Raw genomic sequence first — 23136 nt, 5'->3', positions numbered from 1 at the left:
GAAGATTATACACTTTAATTTTATTTGAGGTTATTGGCCTGTGCCATAATTTGATACTACCATGGTCAAATATAAAAATTCTTTAGTGATTTATTTATTTAAAACAGATAAACATCTTGTTAATTATATAAATGTAGACTATTTCAACATAGATTTTTAAATTGATTTCTTAATCATTTGTTTATTGTCATCTTATTTAAAGTAGCAAGTATTTCATGCATATTCAGGACGAGAACAAGTTCACAATAAATACAATAGGTAGGTTCTCGTAATAGAGGTCATCCAGGATGGTCGGGGAAATTTGGACTGCCACTGGAAAAGAGGGTATATTGGATGGGGACAGAAATTTTGCCTTGCAACAGGCCACCTACAGACCCCTCAAAGAGTTGTTGCAAGGGTTCTTAACGTGCAAAGAGCGTGGCACTCTCTTTACACGAGGCATCGGATTTAACGTCCCCTTCTGACCGGACGTGACTGCGAACTTGATACATCCCTCACAGCCAAACGGACGCCCCACTTCGGCAAGCGTTTTACTGCCGGTCGGGAGAAGACCAAGTGACCATATTTCTATACCCCAGTCACCCTTGGGGGAAGGAAAGTATCAACTTTTATTTGGGGGGGGGACTAAATTAAACCTGGCTCAATATCAAATGAAAAAGAGATTCATTTGAGCCATACGAGTCCAACAAATTTCCCTGCTCAAAAGTGAAATCACAATAATACTGTGACAATTCGAAATCAGTCCCTCATCAAATGGCAATTTCAAAAGCTGAAACACATCAAACGAACGGAACACATCAGCCATATTCCTGTATTTGATACAGGCATTTTCTGAAGTGGAAAAATGTAGAGTAAACCTTGCTGAATCTGTATTTACGTCGACACTTTAACTGAACATTACGTAATACACTATACTACAGTAAGGGTCATAATCATTAAACATTTCAAAGATCTTTTAAGTAGGTCAATAAGTAAGAAAATTTTATTTTGATTCTGCAATATACATAATAACAGACAAAATATGAGCTAAATTAACACTAACATTACATACATTTTTCGATTGATTGATTGTTGGTTGCTTAACGTCCAGTTGCAAATATTTCATGCATATTCAGGACGAGAACAAGTTAAACAATAAATACAATAGGTAGGTTGTTGTAAAAAAGGCCATCTAGGATGATGGTCGGGTAAATTTGGACTGCCACTGTTAAATGAGGGTATATTGGATAGGGACAGAAATTTTGCAACAGGCCACCTACGGACCCCTCAAAGAGTTGTTTCAAGGGTTCTTAACGTGCAAAGAGCATGGTAATCTCATTATTCGATATATGATTTGAATTCAAATTCAAAATACTTTTTCAATCGGTGGTAAACAATTCCCAATGCCATAGACAATTCCAGTTAGTAACTAGGTGGTACCACGCGGACGTGGCAATGCCTTATATATTAGCGATACGGAATTGTAATATAATTGTGAGTGGGTAGGATCTCACTGTGTATATACATTGTAGTCTCAGCACTGCAACACATTTGGTGGAGGCATCACTGTATATAAAGACCACAAGTAATACATACTAGCGTATGGTTCCTCTACTAAGGGGGTTAAAGATACAGAGGTAAGGTAAGATACTTGTCTCGATATACCTAGAAAGACAATTATATTTTGTACAGGTAAAAAAACAATTGTCGTTTATAGTATTGAGAGGTGCAATTATACTGATTTCACATAAAATAAAAGGAATCATATTATTTAACCTGTAATGTCTCATCGGTAGATTATACATGATATCACTAAAGGCATGGTCAAACACGTAACACCATTGAAGGTACAATCTTCAAGGTTCATCTTTAAATAAAACTAAATGCATACGATTTAAGTCTTTACCTTCGCTACCACAATACTATAAACAACAAATTTATTTTCTATTACCTGAGTGACGTAAGAAAATATAATAGTCACTTCATGTCCTGTAACTTGCTTAATTAATTTCGTGCAATATATTTACATGATGAGATATATCCTGTAAGTGTTTATAAAATTGCAGAAAATATAACTATCATGACCTTCGTTCGGCGGCGCATGTGTAGGTGAGGGTGCGTTTGACAACAATTGAACCGATTTAAATTTATTCGTTACTTACTGATCGATGCACTTATTTTTCAAAAGGTAATGGAAAATAAATTTGTCATTTACAGTATGAGGAGATCCAATGGAACGGTTGAAGCTGGGGTCGTTTTTAATGCGGCTTATTTCTGATATAAAATCAACAAAGTCCTCAAAGGGAGGATATGCGACAGAATTCTCCAATTTGTAGCGAGCTGCTCGATTGGTCCATTTTTCTTGTATAGAATACGGGAGCTTTTCCACGATAGCTTGAACGCCAACGGAAGAATAAAAATAGGCTAACAGCGTACTGTATGCAGGTTGTGATTATACGTAAAGAATTTCGGATAATAGATCTGCCAGCTCGTACAGTTTTACATTCTCCTTGTTAGAAAGTTTCGGAAATGATGAAACTCGTGTTTTGAGAGGGCTTTCAATTTTCTCTGGTGAACCGTATCTCCCGTCTAGTCGTGACCATAATTTGGTTAAACCTTTCGAAGGATTGATGATGTTAGATGCTCCCATACTAATTGCGTAGTTGCTGGATTCGTGACCAAGCCATTTCACCAATAGATCTAATTGTTCGTAATCGGTTACTACAAGCTCGTTCATTACACTTGTGAAGCTTGACTTCCAAACTGCATACATTTCTGGTTTGTCGTTGAAGTTGGTGAGCCTCGAAAATAATAGATCCTTTTTAAGCAGGACTTGTGATAGTTCAGTACTTGTTTTGTGTGTTCTCGCGTCTTCGTGTTTTGTTTCTTGTTTAACATTGTAATTTGGATGGAGAGTTATCTCATTGGCACTCAAACCACATCTTCCTATATCTACTTAATCAAATTAAATATATCATAATGCACAATTTAACATTTATCAAAACTCCATATCAACTTCCTCAATTAGTTCGAGAATTTCTGTTGCAAGATCCTGGTCTTAAAGTCCTAGTAAAATGATATCATCTTCACAGAATACATAAGAAATATTCTCTACTAAACAGTCAATGTTTCGCTGTCAATTGACAGCTGACGGTTGAGGCCTTCTTCACATAAGTAATGATTAAAGCAATGACATTGTCCTTCAAAAATTTAATTTCTGGTCATTGAATTGTCTGGCAATTGGACCTGATTCAAAATTGTTTTCAGGTGATATATGTATATTATAGAATTCAAAGTCTACACAACAACCACAAGTGCAATTAAACCGACAGTTACTGCAACACTGATATAAAGGTTTTGTGCTGTTCACATGGTTACCTTGTTCAAGAAGCTCATCATTGTCTAGCACAAAATATATAGTTAACTCAAGTCTAATACATTCCTTTGTTTGGCACAAATTTCTCACACCTTCATTGCAACGTCTTTCCACCACGCCCTACACGACCAAGTTCTTGAATAAGATCAACTATGGTTTTTGGTGCACCATAAAATATGACATTGCAAAAGCCAATCGTATCTATACCCATTCCTAAGGCGCTTGTTGCTATCTCAACTTTAATGCTACTGGTTGGTTCTTTTTAACATTCCATTATTCTTTTGTTACTGTCAGGCGAAGTTACAGAATGGAACATCTGGACTTCTTTACAATTTGGAATTTCCGTTGATATGTATGCATAAATGTTAGCTGCATCCTTGATTGATGTACAAAATATCATTGTTTTGGGTAAAGCTTTGTCACAGAGTCCATCAACTAACCAGCACATGGCCATTTCTACGGTATTCAATATTTTGTTCACAACGAGCTTTATATTTGGTTTATTTGGATAATCCTTATTTCAACTGCATTTGAATACAACTGCAAAACTTTCAATACCCTCTTTGATTGTTGGTTGCTTAACGTCCAGTAGCAAATATTTCATGCATATTCAATACGAGAATAAGTTCACAATAAATACAATAGGTAGGTTGATACGATAGAGATCATCTTGGATGATGTTCGGGGAAATTTGGACTGCTACTAGAAAATGAGGGTTTATTGGATAGGGACAGACATTTTGCCTTGCAACAGCCCACCCTCAAGAGTTGTTGCAAGGGTTCTTAACGTTCAAAGAGCGTGGCACTCTTATCCTCTTTGAAATCTGTTTCGTAAATGTGGCACTAAGCACCAAGATAGACGCATGTGGAAACAACGATCTCAACTTACCAATGTAAGAAAACAATTTTCTAAATGCCTGTTTAGTCACGGGGGGTCACTTCCTATTATTGGGTTATACGGGGATGTGCCAAAAATATGGGTCATAATTTTGCGAGATTTTATATAAGAATGACCCTCTTTTTTAATGACATCCTATATTAAAATGCATTTACGTTTGATAACTGTATATTGATTTGGGGTATGATCTAAATATCATATATAAGTTCAATCTATTCGTCTGCAAAACTGATTAAATTAGCACCTTTCTGCATGGATCTCCAGTATCTGACATTTAAAATTTTCATATATATTTTAAATATTGTATATAAGAATAGGTCATTCTTTCTTAAATATTTAACCCCCAAGGGTGACTGGGGTATAGAAATATGGTCACTTGGTCTTCTCCCGACCGGCAGTAAAACGCTTGCCGAAGTGGGGCGTCCGTTTGGCTGTGCGGGATGTATCAAGTTCGCAGTCACGTCCGGTCAGAAGGGGACGTTAAATCCGATGTCTCGTGTAAAGAGAGTGCCACGCTCTTTGCACGTTAAGAACCCTTGCAACAACTCTTTGGAGGGGTCCGTAGGTGGCCTGTTGCAAGGCAAAATTTCTGTCCCTATCCAATATACCCACATTTTCCAGTGGCAGTCCAAATTTCTCCGACCATCATCCCAGATGGCCTCTATCGTATCAGCCTACCTATTGTATTTGTTGTGGGCTTGTTCTCGTCCTGAATATGCATGAAATATTTGCCACTGGACGTTAAGCAACCAACAATCAATCAATCACAATTTTTCAAATTACTCATAATTTCAGATTAGCCTCCCTCTGACAGTACAACAACATTTGTGGAAGGTTTCAAACCGCCTGATAATAAAATTACAGAAGATGATGAATAAAAAGTCGAAAATTTTCAGAAATCATGGCAAATGGATCATAAATTGCTGCTTTACAATGTTGATCAAAATTTTATGAATTGTACCACCTGTGAAAAATTTGCTTTGACGGAAAAGGACAAACAATCGGTTTTTGTAACTTGATCCATAAATTTTAAATGAAGGATGGAGAGGAAATAACTAATTAGCACCCAAAGTAACTAGCCAATAAACTAACTTATTTTAGTCAGTACAAAATCCAATACCAAAGGATCATTGCTGAAATACATGGACATAGCAAAAATTAAACAAAAAAGAGCTGGCATTGTTTACATGTCTCCAATCTAGAACAAGCCTTTGGCTTTGGTTGATACATGTGATACTTTTGGATCGGGTAAGGAACTGTCGGACTAGTCTGATGTGTCGAATCCTAATGGTTTTTTATATGTTTTTTTTTGGTGTAGTTGAAAGGTAAAATCTTAACAAAGATATTCCAATGTTGTCATACCATTCCTCAATTCTTTCATTTGATTTAATTAATTGATGTGAAAAATCTCAGTTCTAAATCAAATTCGTTCATATTTCGTATCTTGCTCATTCCACCAGGGAAAATACTGCCTTGGCTTTGACCATGACTTCATCCTTTCTTTCGTCTATTTGAAAATCAAACTTCCTTGCACAATTTTTCTCTTTTAATTGTCAGGACACATTATAGTAAAACCAGCCAATTTTGACCTTTTTTGTTTGTTTCCGGACATTAGAATTTCCAATCAAATGTGATTATTTAGTGGATAACAAGTTGTCACTAAAAAAAAGTATTATAATTCTATAATGAAGGTTTGGTTGGTTCAAATTGACATTTAATACAATTTTCACTACATATTAGAAAGTCGTCCTGATCAAATGACCGATTTAAAGAAACATCAAATACAATTATCAATACATATTAGAAAATTGTCTTGGTCAAATAACCGATTTAAGGTAACATCAAATACAATTATAAAAAAAATGTCAAATTTACAGTAAAATGTCGAGAAATGAACAATATACAAATAACAGGTTGGCTGTTTTATTATATACAATTATTTTAATATGATAAATGCCCAAACAAATAATAAAAACGAGTATAAATTGAAAACCCCCAAGGGTGACTGGGGTATAGAAATATGGTCACTTGGTCTTCTCCCGACCGGCAGTAAAACGCTTGCCGAAGTGGGGCGTCCGTTTGGCTGTGCGGGATGTATCAAGTTCGCAGTCACGTCCGGTCAGAAGGGAGACGTTAAATCCGATGCCTCATGTAAGGAGAGTGCCACGCTCTTTGCACGTTAAGAACCCTTGCAACAGCTCTTTTGAGTGGTCCGTAGGTGGCCTGTTGCAAGGCAAAATTTCTTTCCCTATCCAACATACCCTCATTTTCCAGTGGCAGTCCAAATTTCCCCGACCATCATCCCAGATGGCCTCTATCGTATCAACCTACCTATTGTATTTATTGTGAACTTGTTTTCGTCCTGAATATGCATGAAATATTTGCCACTGGACGTTTAGCAACCAACAATCAATCAATTAAGAATATAATCAATTTAAGGTAACTTCTAAATGAAATATCCAAAAAGTAGTAAATTTAATAAAAAAAAGTATTACAATTCTTTAATGAAGGTTTGGTTGGTTCAAATTGAATTCTCCCTATCCAAAATACCCTCCTTTTCCGGTGGCAGTCCAAATTTCTCCGACCCAGATGGCCTCTATTGTATCAGCCTACCTATTGTATTTATTGTGAACTTGTTCTCGTCCTGAATATGCATGAAATATTTGCCACTGGACGTGAGGCAACCAACTTTCAATCAATCAATCAAATTGAATTTAAATACAATTATCAATACGTATTAGATAGTATTTCGGTCTAATGACCGATTTAAGGTAGCATCAAATACAATTATCAATACACATTAACAAGTTGTCTTGGTCAAATGACCGATTTAAGGTAACAACAAATACCATTATCAATACATATTAAAAAGTTGTCTTGGTCAAATGACCGATTTAAGGTAACATCAAAAACAAGTATCAAAAACAATTGTCTTATCAATTCCATCGGTATCATTTCTTGTTATTGGAATCGTTACAGTTCCTTTTGCTGGCTGCTCATTAGGCCCAGGGAATGGCTGAACCACATAAACAGAAATAAATAGAATTCCTCCTATTTGTATTAAACAAAGACCGACGACGATTATATCACCCTATATAAACATAGATAGAAAACTAGTGCAATGATATGCTATAATGTACTATTTTGAATATTAAATGAAACTGTTCGACAATAACAAAAAATTTCAGAAATTACCTATTGAGATGAAATACACATTCACCCATGTGAATTCAATTTCATTTAAAATTATTTGTCTCAAAACTTCATGGTGAAGTTGTCATTTTTTAATAATCCTAAATGTATTATAGTCAGCTATAACACATGTACAACTCATTGTTACATATTTCTTTAAATTGTTCATATTTTCAATATACAAATAAATATTTATCATTACTTTTTCTAATGCTATTTTAAAATTCTTATTTTTCAAAACTACAAATATTGCATGCATGAGGCCTAAAAAATAACAATCTGTGTTTCCAGTAACATCATTTTGAAAAATAGGGTTGGAAGGTCGGACATCTTCTTTTTTTACATTATCAACGAAATTCGGAAAATTGTCATGGTTTTCCCCAAGTCTGAATCCGTAATAAGTTTCAATACCGGAAGTCGTACATTTGCAATGTTTTTGAAGCACCTGCTGTGCAATTTCTTATATGTTCACCTATTTGGAATACCTTATAACATTGATAAAATGTGTGGCGTGACAACCAAGTTTAAAAAATGTGTGGCGTGACCCGTCAAACCAACCAAGATGGCCGCCATGGCTAAAAATAGAACAGGGGTAAAATGCAGTTTTTGGCCTATAACTCAAAAAACAAAGCATTTAAAGCAAATCTGACATGGGGTTAAATTGTTAATCAGTTCAAGATCTATCTGCCCTGACATTTTCAATTGAATCTGACAACCCGTTGTTGGGTTGCTGCCCCTGAATTGGTAATTTTAGGGAAATTTTGTCCGTTTTCGCTTATTATCTTGAATATTATTGTAGATAGAGATAAACTGTAAACAGCAATAATGTTCAGCAAAGTAAGATCTACAAATAAGTCAATATAACCAAAATGGTCAGTATGTTAAGTAGCGATCTAATACATAACACTACGCGCCCCCCAAGGGTGACTGGGGTATAGAAATATGGTCACTTGGTCTTCTCCCGACCGGCAGTAAAACGCTTGCCGAAGTGGGGCGTCCGTTTGGCTGTGCGGGATGTATCAAGTTCACAGTCACGTCCGGTCAGAAGGGGGACGTTAAATCCGATGCCTCGTGTAAAGAGAGTGCCACGCCTTTTGCACGTTAAGAACCCTTGCAACAACTCTTTTGAGGGGTCCGTATGTGGCCTGTTGCAAGGCAAAATTTCTGTCCCTATCCAAGATCCCTCATTTTCCAGTGGCAGTCCAAATTTCCCCGACCATCATCCGAGATGGCCTCTATCGTGTCAACCTACTTATTGTATTTTTTGTGAACTTGTTCTCGTCCTGAATATGCATGAAATATTTGCCACTGGACGTTAAGCAACCAACAATCAATCAATGTTACAGAAACAATCATTATGGATATTTCCATTCGCTGTGGCAATTTTTTTTTCTTGACTTGTGAAACTATGTAACATACATTAATCAAATTCAAATCTTCTTATTCAAAAATCTTAGGCAGATTTCATGCCTGAAGCAGACGAATTTTTTTCCATTGGCTACATACTAATAGGTCTTCATCTTAGTCCTCGTATGTGCTTTTTAGGAATCACAATATGATTTACCAGTTTGCGGCTCTGAATAACAGTAATATGTTATCTGTATTCTTGTAAAATATAATGAATTCTCAAGTTATGTAATCATGGTCATTTTACATGTTTATATACACATTTTGCAAGTGAGTGCAGTAACAAGCTTTTAGCTTTTATTTGTTCACTAGTTGATCAAATTGTTTTCTTGTTTGATACTTTTAAACAAGTAAAAAGTTTTTTTCAGGCTGAATAGAAACATAATTAAAGTCCTTCCATTCACCTCTTTAACACTTCTCAGTGGCTCTATAATTTACATTTTACTGATTTAAAACCGCCACTTCGCACTACATATATCGAATAATCATTAGTGTGTTTAAATCCCAGCATTGAGTATTTCAAAACTTAGCTTACTTCGTCGTTAAAAAAATGCAGTAGAAAACATATCACTTGCCAATCAATGTAGAATTCTAAGAAAGAATCCGAGGAGCAATGAAAATTAGACAGTTCAGTAGCAAATATCTTGAAACCTCATTAAACACACCCTATTTTGATTAATCATAGAACCAACTTTCTAGATGCTCGTAAAACTCCACGCTACGAAAAAAATCAAAACACTCACAAAGTCGACAAGGCTTTATGGTTTTTCGAAACATAATGAAATACTGTTAACATATATATTGTCACTATACAGCAACTAAAGTCCTATTTGAAATGAACAGTTCATCGAACATGACAAAGACAATAACAATAAAAACCAAGGTGTAAACACACAAACTCATAAAACCAAAGGACAAACTCCACTTAAAACCGGTAGTGAAATGAGGTGCTCCGGACAGGTTAGCATTTCCTGGACCGTATACGGAACCCGCCGTGTTAAGGACGACATCAAAAGTTCATTGAAGGATAAAAAACTTAATTCACATAAATTTTTCACTGACCCCCCCCCCCCCCCTAACTCCATTCTTAACTTAATTTAGGAAAATTGATTGACCCATATGGATATATGTAAAAATGTATTTGAATGAAGTTTTCTAAATAATAGTAGTTATAGTTATCAAAAGTACCAGGATTATAATTTTTAACTAACATTGATCTTTTGATGTCGTCCCTTATTTCTTTGTTCAGTTCGATAATGAACAGGATGCAGAGTTATCAATGTACGGTGATGGAATTTACACAAATGTTTGACGAAACGTTTCGTCAATGTTTGAATTTCGAAAGTTTAAAAATTGCAATGCTGAATTGACAACTTTGATTCCAGCCTCTTAAGTTCCTTATTTTCCGATTCTAGCTTTTTTCTCATTCATTCTCTTTCTGTAGGGACGGTCCTTCTTTCTTGAGTACTTCGAGCTCACACTCAGCTGTCTTCCTTTGTTACCCATGAGGTCGAACAAGGTGCGATTTTGCTCCTGTGTCTCCTCAATTGTGTTTAGGGTGTATAGGGGGAAGAGAGACTTCCTTCACATCTATGTCACTAGTTTGAGAACAGTTGTCCACTGAAATGATAAGGGTTCAAAGAAAGGAAGATGGCTTTCCTTGGCAGGTCTAATTCGGTAATCCTTTATACTCGCTCTGGTTTTGTTGGAAGTAAGTTGAGACGATGGAGGTGTAAGTGCAGTACTGGACATATCATTAGATGTAGCTGACAGACAGACAGGATTATGAACGTAGAATATCAAATCATCTAGGTTATCGGATGAGGTTGCCGTATTTGGCACAACCTTTTTCAACTTTTGATCTTCAGTGCTGTACAACTTTGTACTTTTTTTCACTTTCGATCTTTTATATCTGGGCGTCACTGGTGAGTCTTGTGTTGACGAGGCGCGTTTTTGATGTATTGAATTTTAAACCTGATTCTTTTTGTTATCTTTTAATCATGTGTTTCTTTGTCTAATATGTTCTCCTATTTATTTGTATTGTAGTCCTGTAATATAATGTTGTCATTTCAATGTTATATTTAACTTTGCCATTAAAGTGCGAGGTTTGGCATGCCACAAAACCAGGTTCAACCCACCATTTTTATTCCCCTTTAAAAATGTCCTGTCCCAGGTCAGGAAGATGGCCATTGTTGTATTATTGTTCGTTTCTGTGTGTGTTGCATTTTAATGTTGTGTCGTTAGTTTTCTCTTATTTTAGAGATATTAAGATAAGACGCGGCACGGTACTTGTTTATCCCCAATTCATGTATTTGGTTTAGATGTTATATTTGTTATTCTGGTGGGATTTTGTCTGATGCTTGGTCCGTTTCTGTGTGTGTTGCGTTTCGGTGTTGTGTCGTTGTTCTCCTCTTATATTTGACGCGTTTTCCTCGGTTTTAGTTTGTTACCCCGAGTTTTGAACAGCGGTAAATTACTGTTGCCTTTATTTAGTACTTTAGAAATTACCATAGGAGATGGTCTTTCGAAGTAAATGTAGTTACTGGATCTGTTAATGTGGTGGTGGTTATTGTGGTAGATGTGGTTGCAGTGGTGATGTTAGACTGAAGAACAAGCGAGTTTTGAAGAGTCTACACTCTTTTGTGTCCTTCCCTTCAATACGAAGAATCTAGGGTTTGTAAAGTTCTTACTGTGCCACTTTCATCACGGGGTACAAATTTCGCCTTTTGCCCTTTCTTGACCACTTCGCGGTTATTTAATTTCGCGATTTTCTGATTTACTTGATGAAGTTTAATAAGGAAAGATCCAAGATTTATATTGTCGCGACGATTTATATTCGCGTTATTTTTCTACTCGCGAAAAATGGTTTACAGTAATTTCTCTGGGGAACTGAGTATTTATGCCAAGTTTTACAGAAATGTAGTTTAGCATTATAGAAGGAAAATCTAATTTATATCCTTTGTCTAAAAATTACTTGCAGTTTGAAACTGTAATGCAAATCAAATGACAAACACATCAAAAACGAATGGACAATGAATTGAGAAGAATTTGGGTTTTGGAATCGAATGGGAACCATTGTGTCTGTCCTGGTATCGCAGCTTCGTTCCTTGTAATACTATTGTTCATTTTCCTCTTCAAAATCTGCATCGTAATAAGCTTGACCTGACTGGATTAGTGGTCTACGGTCGCATCATCCACGAAACTGTCAGTGGGCTGAGCCGGAGTAGCGCTCTCCGTGTAAAAATCATTCTTGTTATTATTAGAGTTTACTTTGGTGGAAAAATTCAGTACACTAAGATGCCCATCAGATTCATAATGCCGGTGCTTATTTATAGTTTCGCCTTGATTCGTACCCACAACAATCACATTTAAAACTATTCGGTGCCTTAAATTTTGACGTCCGAATGCTAGACATGACAGCGGCTTCATTGAAAACCATCTACATCCATGAAACGCTTGACTGTTATCAACGAAATCGCATCTCTTTGAAACGTTTACGTAACCCTGTTTAAACATGACGTCATAATACAGACGACATTTATAACAAAGACGCCAAAGATCAAATGAAAACAAAGATTCGAATTGAAAGCCATGTGTCAGTAAAAAAAATAAATACCTCATAATGAACTAGAAATTGTATACATGCAAATATATATGTTTATATTTTTTATTTTCATGGTAATAAGGATAACATGAATTTCGTTAAAACGTTTTTAACACGTGGAAACAGTTGTTGGTGAGGTTATAGTGGTCGATAAACAGCAATTACAGGCGAAAATATCGTCTAGGATTCGGAGAGCCATACTAATGAAGAGAATGATGTACTTCTACTAGATGATGAAATACATGAAACTCTTGAATATATACAGGATGATGAGAATGTTGATGAAATAAACGAATAAGACCAGCCGTTACCTCCAATTGGTTAACATAATCCAATGTTATAGACATTTAAATCTATGAAAATTGATGCAAATCTTTTTGTTGTGGATGCATTCAACCTGTCAATCATATCTGTATCGTGTGCACAATAAGCCTTAAAGTGTATTGGGTGTTTTAGTTCTGTATGTTGGCGTAAGCCTGGCGTTTGTCTTACTTTGATGGAATGCACGCTACGAAGGAAAAAAAGTCTCTTAAATGTATTTGAGATGCATCCCAGTCGTATGTGGGGCGATATTTCGTGCTTTCGGCGTGTGTTGGTAGTTTTATAATGGGAGGTTTGTTGCGTAATTTGTGCTTTTTTTTTATTGTATTGAGGATATTTTTTTTCAAATCAGACCATGATTAAAATACGCCTCATTTTCAAAATGAATTGTTTGTGAAAATCCACCCGAATGATTATCTTATGAAAATGGAAATTTAATTTCTAGCTGGACAAAACTAGAACTAAACTGACCCGGTTTTCTAAAACTTACTTTCAGAATTAACAAACAAAAAAAGAAATACTTTCTTCTCCTCTCTTAACTTACAATATGGGACATAAGAACCATAGACGCATAGGACAGTCAACAGCATGGATGAAAGGATATGCAGTTCCATAAGTAGTCTGCAAGATTATTATTTTCATAAATAAATATTATGACTCCTTACCATTCTCCATCCATACATCTCTAAATTTATTTGATATCTGTACGTTTCTTTAACCATAGTTTTTTTCTACCTGTCCTGCCATTTGTTGGTGTATTACATCGGACATATCCAATGATTTGTCTCTGGTAGATTTCATTACATAATATTTGTCAGCAGTTGTTGCTAGATGGTTCATATGATCGGCAAGTTTCTCTCGCAACTCAGGGTGAGACCATCTGATTGACGTTGATACCGACTTCCTTAATTTTGTTGCTGTCAGTTTTTCGGAATCTCTTTTCCCCATAAATGCTGCATCCCCCATAGCTTTTCCAACCCACCCGGAACCTCGTATCTGGGCCATGTGATGAATATACTCTCATCCTCGTCTTCCATGTAATTAGGTACGAACTTACATAGGTTTATGTACTTGTTAAAGATAAAAAAAAATCCATATGAAGTAGTTCTTGTACATTGACGGTTAGATGCTCATTGGCAGCTATAAGACAACACCAAACTTAAACTGAATACCATCTAAAAATGTGATTGAAGTAGTGAAAAAGACAGAAGGAATGACAAACAATAAGATAGGCGGACTGAACTCGATAAATATCACCTTATTTTGCTAAAAAGGTGAAGGGGACTTTGTATAAATTGCCTTGAATATTGCTAACCATACGCTCAGCTGGAGAAAATTAGTTGTATTCAAACCATATTCATTAATAATTTGTTCTTGATGTTGGTTTAAGTCAGATTTTTTTTTTATCAAATTGTCATACCACGAAGCAAAGCATATCATTTTTATGTTTATGTTAACAAACTTGTACATTTGGTTAGGAAAATAATCATCAGAAATTTCAATGTTTTATAACTTTAATATACCATTTTATGAAAATAAACAAGTAGTTTTAATTGAAAGATGGAGATATATAAGCAAAATCTTTATTCAAGCATTTAGTATACATATTGTTGAAAGTAACTAGATTGTCATTTAAACTGTAACAAAAAAAAATAGATTGTTTTAAGTTCACACCAAAGTTCTCCTAAGTATGGAGTTTTATAATTTGTAATCACATAAGCAACACGACGGGTGCCGCATGTGGAGCAGGATCTGCTTACCCTTCCGGAGCACCTGAGATCACCCCTAGTTTTTGGTGGGGTTCGTGTTGTTTATTCTTTAGTTTTCTATGTTGTGTCATGTGTTCTATGGTTTTTCTGTTTGTCTTTTTCATTTTTAGCCATGGCGTTGTCAGTTTGTTTTAAATTTATGAGTTTGACTGTCCCTGTGGAATCTTTCGCCCCTCTTTTATAAATATAACAAGTGAGGTTTATATTATACATTTCAGAAGCTAAAAACTGTCACTTTTTTCTCCATAATTGTTAAAAATAAAGCATTTGCAAAGTGCTCCAATGTGAGGACGATCATAAATAATACAAGAAGTAAAACAGGAAATACAAATTTCTTTGATTCAGCTTTTTCTTTGAATGTATGTTTTATTATATTTGAATTATTGCCGCCAGAAATGTATTATAAGTTTTGACAATATTTATTTAAGGTTATTTCCTACCAAAATGGTCTCCCTTTAATTTTTATAAACTTCCTGTTTACCTTCAGGCAATATAGATTTGAATATTAAATAATATTTCAATCCAAGCCATCCTCTTAAAGTGTTGATCAAAACATATTATGCAATACGTTTTTATTGAAGATTGGTTATCAATCAAACTAGCTATTGAGATATTTATTTTCGAGATTTTGCGTTTCGTTTTTTCATTAATTGTTTTTGTAAATAGCGATGCAAGGACAAGTTATCGTCTAACACAGGCTTGTAATAACTCCCAAGACAATAAGAAAACATTCCTTTCCCAATGCTTATTGAACAGTTTAGAAGAAAACACTATTCAATAATAAAATAATCAAAGAAAATTTAGCCGAACATGCTGAAAAAAGGAGTTATATATATGTCATATCGTAACTTTGATGATATTCATAAGAAGCATTTCAATGTCAATGATATGTATGATTTATTCAATAATGTTCCATCATGATCAAAGTCTTGATTTCTTAAGTGCATATTATAAGTTTAATATAGTTTCGGTGTTGTGTCGTTGTTCTCCTCTTATATTTAATGCGTTTCCCTCGGTTTTAGTTTGTTACCCTGATTTTGTTTTTGTCCGTGGATTTATGACTACTGTTGCCTTTATTTAATAACTCTTCGATGTACATTCTCATCTTAGGCCAGACATTTGAAGAAAAAAAATCTTCTTGGATATTTTCATATGGGTAAAGAAATGACATGGAATTTTTAGTTAGGAGTAAACTTTTTTTCTCAAGCATATCGTCAATAACTAAATGTGTTTGTCTATTTATTTTCATTGTTTACACAAGTCATATATACTGTTCAATTTTTTAGATAACAATGTAATAGCACATATGCGCTCTGAAATGCGAATGTATGTCTCCTCAGGGGAAAATATCACTTCTCCATTTGATATGCAGGATGCTTTTATGGGAGGAACTTGAGTGGCATTGATTGATTGTTTGTCGCTTAACGTCCAGTGGCAAATATTTCATGCATATTCAGGACGAGAACAAGTTCACAATAAATACAATAGGTAGGTTGATACAATAGAGGCCACCTGGGATGATGGTCGGAGAAATTTGGACTGCCACCGGAAAAAGAGGGTATATTGGATAGGGACAGAAATTTTGCCTTGCAACAGGCCACCAACGGACCCCTCAGAGAGTTGTTGCAAGGGTTCTTAACGTGCAAAGAGCGTGGCACTCTCCTTACACGAGACATCGGATTTAACGTCCCCAATCGGACCGGACGTGACTGCGAACTTGATACATCCCGCACAGCAAAACGGACGCGCCACTTCGGCAAGCGTTTTACTGCCGGTCGGGAAAAGACCAAGTGAAACATACGGCAATCAAGTATTAGAAAAGAGTAAAATCAAGTTGAGCACACTGCAAAATTCATTACTAATCAAGGGAGGAGAATTTAAAACTATCATAAGAAACAAAACAGGCGGCACAGAGACAACATTTGTTGTTGTAAAAGGAAAAATCAATTCTCCACCATTAATAAGTAAATCCACTCGATTGAGCCAGGGATGATACATATAAAAACTGATGGTTCTTTTGTAAAGAAAAACCAATCGAGAATACCAGACAGTGGACCAACTTTCAACACTCTTTGCACGTTTAGAACCCTTGCAACAACTCTTTTGAGGGGTCCGTAGGTGCAAAATTTCTGTTCCTATTCAAGATACCCTCATTTTCCAGTTGAAAATTGTTACTTAACGTCCAGTGGCAAATATATCATGCATATTCAGAACAAGATCACAATAAATACCATAGGTAGGTTGATACAAAAAAAGTAAAATCACAAAAATGCTGAACTCAGAGGAAAATCAATACGGAGAGTCCATATTCACATGGCAAAATCAAATAACAAAACGCATCTAAAACGAATAGACAAGAACTGTCATATTGAATTTTGTTATATTTACATAATGCGTTAAATAAACAGTCACAATTAATAAAATAGTCAAAATATGGGTACATCAGTCATCATCGCATAAAAATTTTAAAAGGGACAATTTAACAGATAAAGGCCATCTCGGATGATGGTCGGAGGAAATTTGGACTGCCACTTGAAAATGAGGGTATCTTGGATAGGGACAAAAATTTTGCTGTGAAACAGGCCACCTACGGACCCCTCAAAAGAGTTGTTGCAAGGGTTCTTAACGTGCGAAAAGCGTGGCACTATCTTTACTATCTTACACGAGGCATCGGATTTAACGTCCCCTTCTGAACGGACGTGACTGCGAACTTGATACATCCCGCACAGCCAAACGGACGCCCCACTTCGGCAAGCGTTTTACTGCCGGTCAGGAGAAGACCAAGTGACCATAATTCTATACCCCAGTCACCCTTGGGAATTGTTGGCATATAAACATAATAAACAAAAAGGGAAACACTATATGGGAGGGGCATGCTTTATTTATTTCCTATATAATCAATCAAATTTTCCCCCTGGCACCCCTCTAAATCTACCTCTGGGAAGATGTGGTTGTAGTACCAATGAGACAACTCTGCATGCATCTAAGTCACAATTTATATAAGTTACCCATTACAGGTCAACACGGAGCATTGGCGAACAGCGAGCTACAATATGTTAAAAACCAAAGCTAGGGCCCCAAAAATTTGTACTAGGGTAAAACCATTTAATTTGGAAAACCAACGGTGTAATGCATTAAAAAGTAAAATCTCCAAAATACCGATCTTAGGTGAAAATCAATTCGGAAAGTCCATAATTACTTGGCAAAATCAATAAACAAGTCTTTTTTTCCTTGTCCACTATTCTGTCAACTTCCTGTTCCAATGCTGTGGTCTTGCCTTTGTCTGCTTGCAACTCATTTGTGATTTTTGAAATAACGTATGCAGAGATGTCGGAGTTTAGGCATAATATTTCCTTTTCAGTGTGGTTTTCAAAAGATTCAATAGGACAGGAAGTTGGCAGACTGAACTCGCCTTCCAAAAATTCACTATACAAATCAGTATTCCTACCCTTTTTCAATTTTATGTTTGTTACTTTCTTATAATATGTGTTAAACTTTGTCGATAAACTATCATAATGATTGATTTTTCCTTTTTCAAACAACTCTCTAGCAAATTGTTTAATAGGCTTATCTGCCAGCATAAAGATGATATCAGAGTTTTTCATTGACAACCAACTGATTTCCAGTGAACAAATCGTACGAACATATCTGTATCTTACCACATATATATGTCTGAGTAGTGAGATTAGTGTTAGTATTTGTTTTACCTGTTGTAGATGTCCCTTTAGCTGCTCCTGCTTCCGTACTTGGTTTGGTTTCTGTTAGAAAAAAGATTAGTAATCAATCAAATGTATTTTAGTTTGTCAAAATCAGACAAATTTAAAACTTATACTATTTTTGTGGTGCCACTATATTTGGAAAATAATTTCTTTTGTTTATATGTGGTATGTTGACCTATAGTTGTTAATGTTTGTGTTATTTTGGTCATTTGTGGATAGTTGTCTCATTGGCAATCATACCACATCTTCTTTTTTTATATGGTTGTCGCTTGCTACTGAAGACCACAAGCCAACCCCTAGATGATGTTATTTTTCTAGGTTCTTATGTTTCATTGAGTTGTTTTTAATCATTTGCGCATGCCCCATATCCTTCCTTTTTCATATTTAAAGTTTATTGACATATTTATGACAGCTTAGATGTATATGAAAGTGGAATAAGAAGGAAACAAAACCAGCATCAAATCCAATAAAAGTAAAAATGCATGAGGAACATTCATACAAGTTTCATATCGTAGGTTACCCTATGTTGTATCTTTTGTAATGTTATACCTTGTCACAACTTTTTTCAATCACTTTAATAGTCTAGGACTAGGTGACCGATCTAAGGTAACATCAAATAAAATAATAAAAAAATGTCATAATCACTTTAAAAAATGGAAAATTATCAGATATTTGAATCATGCACTGATGGCAGGTTTGGTGACCATTTCTATAGAAATATCAATAAAATATGGAAGATTTTTCTAAAAATATCAAAATAGTTGTCAAATTTACAATCAAGGGTAAACAAAAATACTATTAATCCGACAGCAGGTTTTTGGTGTTAGTCTGTAAAAATATTTTTAGAATATGATCGATTGAAGGTTTTACCTAAAACAATTGTCCAAAAAAAAGTTAAATAAACTGAAAAATGTAAATATGAATCAAGCTGTGGTTTGTTTTTGTTTTTATCTGATCCAACTGTAAGTACACATCAGAAAATTATCTTGATAAAATTACCCGATTTATGGTAACATCAAATAAAACTATCCAAAAAATTGTCAAAATCACTTTTAACATGTGCAAAATTATCAATGCACTGAACCCCCAAGGGTGACTTGGGTATAGAAATGTGGTCACTTGGTTTTCTCCCGACCGGCAGTAAAACGCTTGCCGAAGTAGGTCGTCCGTTTGGCTGTGCGGGATGTATCAAGTTTGCAGTCACGTCCGGACAGAAGGGGGATGTTTAATCCTATGCCTCGTGTAAGGAGAGTGAACTTGTTCTCGTCCTGAATATGCATGAAATGTTTGCCACTGGATGTGAAGTAACCAACAATCAAACAATGCACTGATGGCAGGTTTGGTGAACATTATATACAAATATTAATAAAATATGAAAGATTTCTAAATATACCTAAATAGTTGTCAAGTTTGCAGTCAAATGTAAAAACAAATAGAATTAAACCGACGGCAGGTTTTGGTGTTAGTCTATACAATTATTTTTAAAATATGAGGTCACAGCAATTTAATTTCTAGTTCTACAGATTTTTTGAAAACTTTAATTAAAAAATATTTCATTTGCAAATTTTTGAGGCGAAGCTTGAAAAGAAAAGGCGAGCGATTATAAGTATATTTTTTGAAAACATAAATCCGATGTCTCGTGTAAGGAGAGTGCCACGCTCTTTGCACGTTAAGAACCCTTGCAACAACTCTTTGAGGGGTCCGTAGGTGGCCTGTTGCAAGGCAAAATTTCTGTTTCTATCCAATATACCCTCCTTTTCCGGTGGCAGTCCAAATTTCCCCGACCATCATCCCAGATGGCCTCTATTGTACAACCTACCTATTGTATTTATTGTGAACTTGTTCTCGTCCTGAATATGCATGAAATATTTGCCACTGGACGTTAAGCAACCAACAATCAATCAATCAATCAATGAAAACATAAAATAGTAGGTTTTGACAATATTAAAACATGATTTATCACTTGTACTTTGACATTTCTGTAATATATGAAGTATGTTCCCCTGTTCACCATCAAATAACTGAATAATTAGAATTGCTATATGTATGTGTGCTAATTAATGAGACAATTTTTCATCCAAGTTATAATTAGGTTAAGAACAATTTTATAAGTATCCCAGCTTTTTTTGAGGGGTCAATATAAGTTATAAATCTTTTTGTGAATAACACTTTTTAGTACATGTACAAAAGGGCTCATATTTTCCTAAAGAGCTATATATCTATCTGGTAATAAATGGTAAAAACATGTCTAAGAATTTTGTGGTATTTCTGGACCTTAGCCATGTTAACACATTTTATTTAATATAATTTAAAACAAGTGGACCCCTCCAGTTGTTTAAGATATGATGTATTTCTCCGCTTTTTAAGTAATAAATTCGAATTTTGAAATATAGAAGCACTATACAAATCCTTGGTATTTCTTTTCTACAACAGTATAATGATGTCTGAGGGAGGATTGTTCCCAACCTGATGATACCAAAAACAAGTCATAGTACGACCTTTAACACAGGGCCTCGACTCGGACCAAACAGCAAGATATAATGGACCCCACAATTAAAAATGTACATTCCAATATGTTTTTTTCCTGACCGGCGAATTTTCGGAATAAAACGCTGGACTTCTTCTTAAATTGAAATGTATGCTGATATATTTGCATAAATATTAGCCGCATCCTTGATTGATGTACCATAATGTCAATATATCATTGTTTTGTGGAAAACTCTATCACAGAGTCCACCCACTTACCGAAACATGCCCATTTCTACAGCATTCAACATTTTGTTCACAACTATTTGATTTTTATATTTATCCGTATTTCCACTGCATTTGGTTCCAACTGCAAAATTTTTAATACTATCTTTGACTTTGTCGTGTGGCACTAAGAACCTGTATTGATACACCTGGAAACAACGGTCTCGACTCTCCAATGTAAGACAAAAGTGCACACGCTGAAATGCCTCGCATCTTTGCTTATTGATATTATGTAGATATTCCGAAATGTGGAGAAATTCACAGAGGCACATAGCTCTGACAACATTGGGGAAAAAAAATGGGTTCAAATAATAACAGAATGTTTGCAATCTTGAAGAAAAATATCCATTATTTTAGAAAACATACCTGTTATATAGTCGATGTAGATTGTAGTTTTGTTTAGCCATCGTATAGCAATACAATCCTCTCACGTTGATAATAATTGCTTAACGTGCCATTATATTGACACATACGTCTGACGAAAACATACTTAACATAATAAATAAAAATTAAAAAGGTCAAACCTAAGACACATTGTGTAACATAATACAGGTGATTTTTATGTTTTGATTCGTCCCCCAAGGCTGACTGAGTAAACGAAATATGATCACTTTGATATGTCCCTACCCGCAGTTATCATATCTGACTTTGGTAAGGCTTTGGAACAATTTGTTTACCATCTCAGAGGGATGAGTATCTCCCCATACTGAAGACTTATAAGCGATTGATGTAATGCAATTGGAAAACATTTTATATGCCAGAACATATGCGTAGTGAAAAAAAACTGAACTCCAGCATGTTTCATAAAGTTTAATGCCTTACTTGGATTACTGCCTGAAAACAGAATAGCACCAGCCAACACTAAATTTCCTACCGGCATGGTATTAGAAATTAGTTGACTCTTCCAACTTTTCGTATACCCACAATCACAAGTTATATTGATCTGAATTAAAGTTCCAGTCACTTTTTTTACTATTTCCTCTGAGGTAAGGGTTTTCCTGCATTCTGCACATTCCCTAAATAAATCATGTAATTCAGTCTCAAAAACAATAAACTTTCTTTCCTTAGCCTCATTTTTCTGTTCATTGATGTCTATAACCCCTCAATTTCAGGATCACATGAATCACTCAATTCATCCTCCTCGATTGTTTTAAGTTGGCTGCTGGCATAACTTCCAAGTAGTTCTTGTGGTATGATGATATGGTCTGTGTACTGCTATCAGTCATTGGAATGAAAGCTTGAATCTGGGCATTTTGTTGAGGATACTAAATAAAAGAAGGAGACATTACTTAGTTTAAATATAAATGAATCAAAATAAATAGTTCATATAAAAAAGATGTTGTATGATTGCCAATGAGGCAACTGTCAACAAGAGACCAAAATGACACATACAATAACAACTATAGGTCACCGTATGGCCTTCAACAATAAGCACAACCCATCTCACATAGTCAGCTATAAAATTATGTTTCACTCATATACAGTTTTAAATACAAGTTAAAATGCTGTTCTATTTACAACGATGTATTTTAAAATTAACTTGCAAGCATGTAGGAAGTAACAAAACTTTAATTTGACAAATAATTCTACATTTTGATAACCGTGATATAAATTATTATCATTTTCTACCGGATGTCTTATTGGTAATCATATCACTTCATCTTATTTCTATATTTGTTTTTAATGGGTTTCAAGTTGTAATGACTGCATCTGCATTGTAAACTATATTGTCAATGTATTTACTTTGTGATATCATATAGTCCTCTTTTTAGATATTTTGCCTCTTGAGCTTCTAACTTTAAGTGTAAGTGTCTCTGTCGCATTCTGCTTGTTAGATAACATTTTAATTTTTGTGCTTTTGAAATTAAACAAATGTAATAAAAACTTTTCCATGTGAAAAAAACCCTGTTTAAAACCTATAATCCTGTCCTGTTTATTAGCAACATACGAGATATTTTTCTTATGTTCACCTGATATTGATTATATGTCACGATTTCTGATAAGGCTTCCATCACAGTAAAACGGCAATTTGAAGTTTATATATATAAACCGGATATGTTACCAACGCATTTCATTCAACCAAAGAGCTAGTTAAATTCTACTTGCATCTTAGAAACCAAT

The 23136-nt window shown here is 35.0% G+C and overlaps 2 pseudogenes; one reads left to right on the top strand and one right to left on the bottom strand.

Moving 5' to 3' along the window:
- The window catches only part of LOC143052019 (uncharacterized), a 445702-nt pseudogene that overhangs the window by 384238 nt on the left and 38328 nt on the right, over positions 1-23136 (top strand).
- On the bottom strand, positions 3266-13781 carry LOC143051971 (putative ATP-dependent DNA helicase RecS; annotated as a pseudogene).

This window comes from Mytilus galloprovincialis, chromosome 11 (genome assembly GCF_965363235.1).
Source record: "Mytilus galloprovincialis chromosome 11, xbMytGall1.hap1.1, whole genome shotgun sequence".
NCBI classification, from domain to species: domain Eukaryota; kingdom Metazoa; phylum Mollusca; class Bivalvia; order Mytilida; family Mytilidae; genus Mytilus; species Mytilus galloprovincialis.
This window is presented reverse-complemented; position numbering and strand designations above follow the sequence as displayed.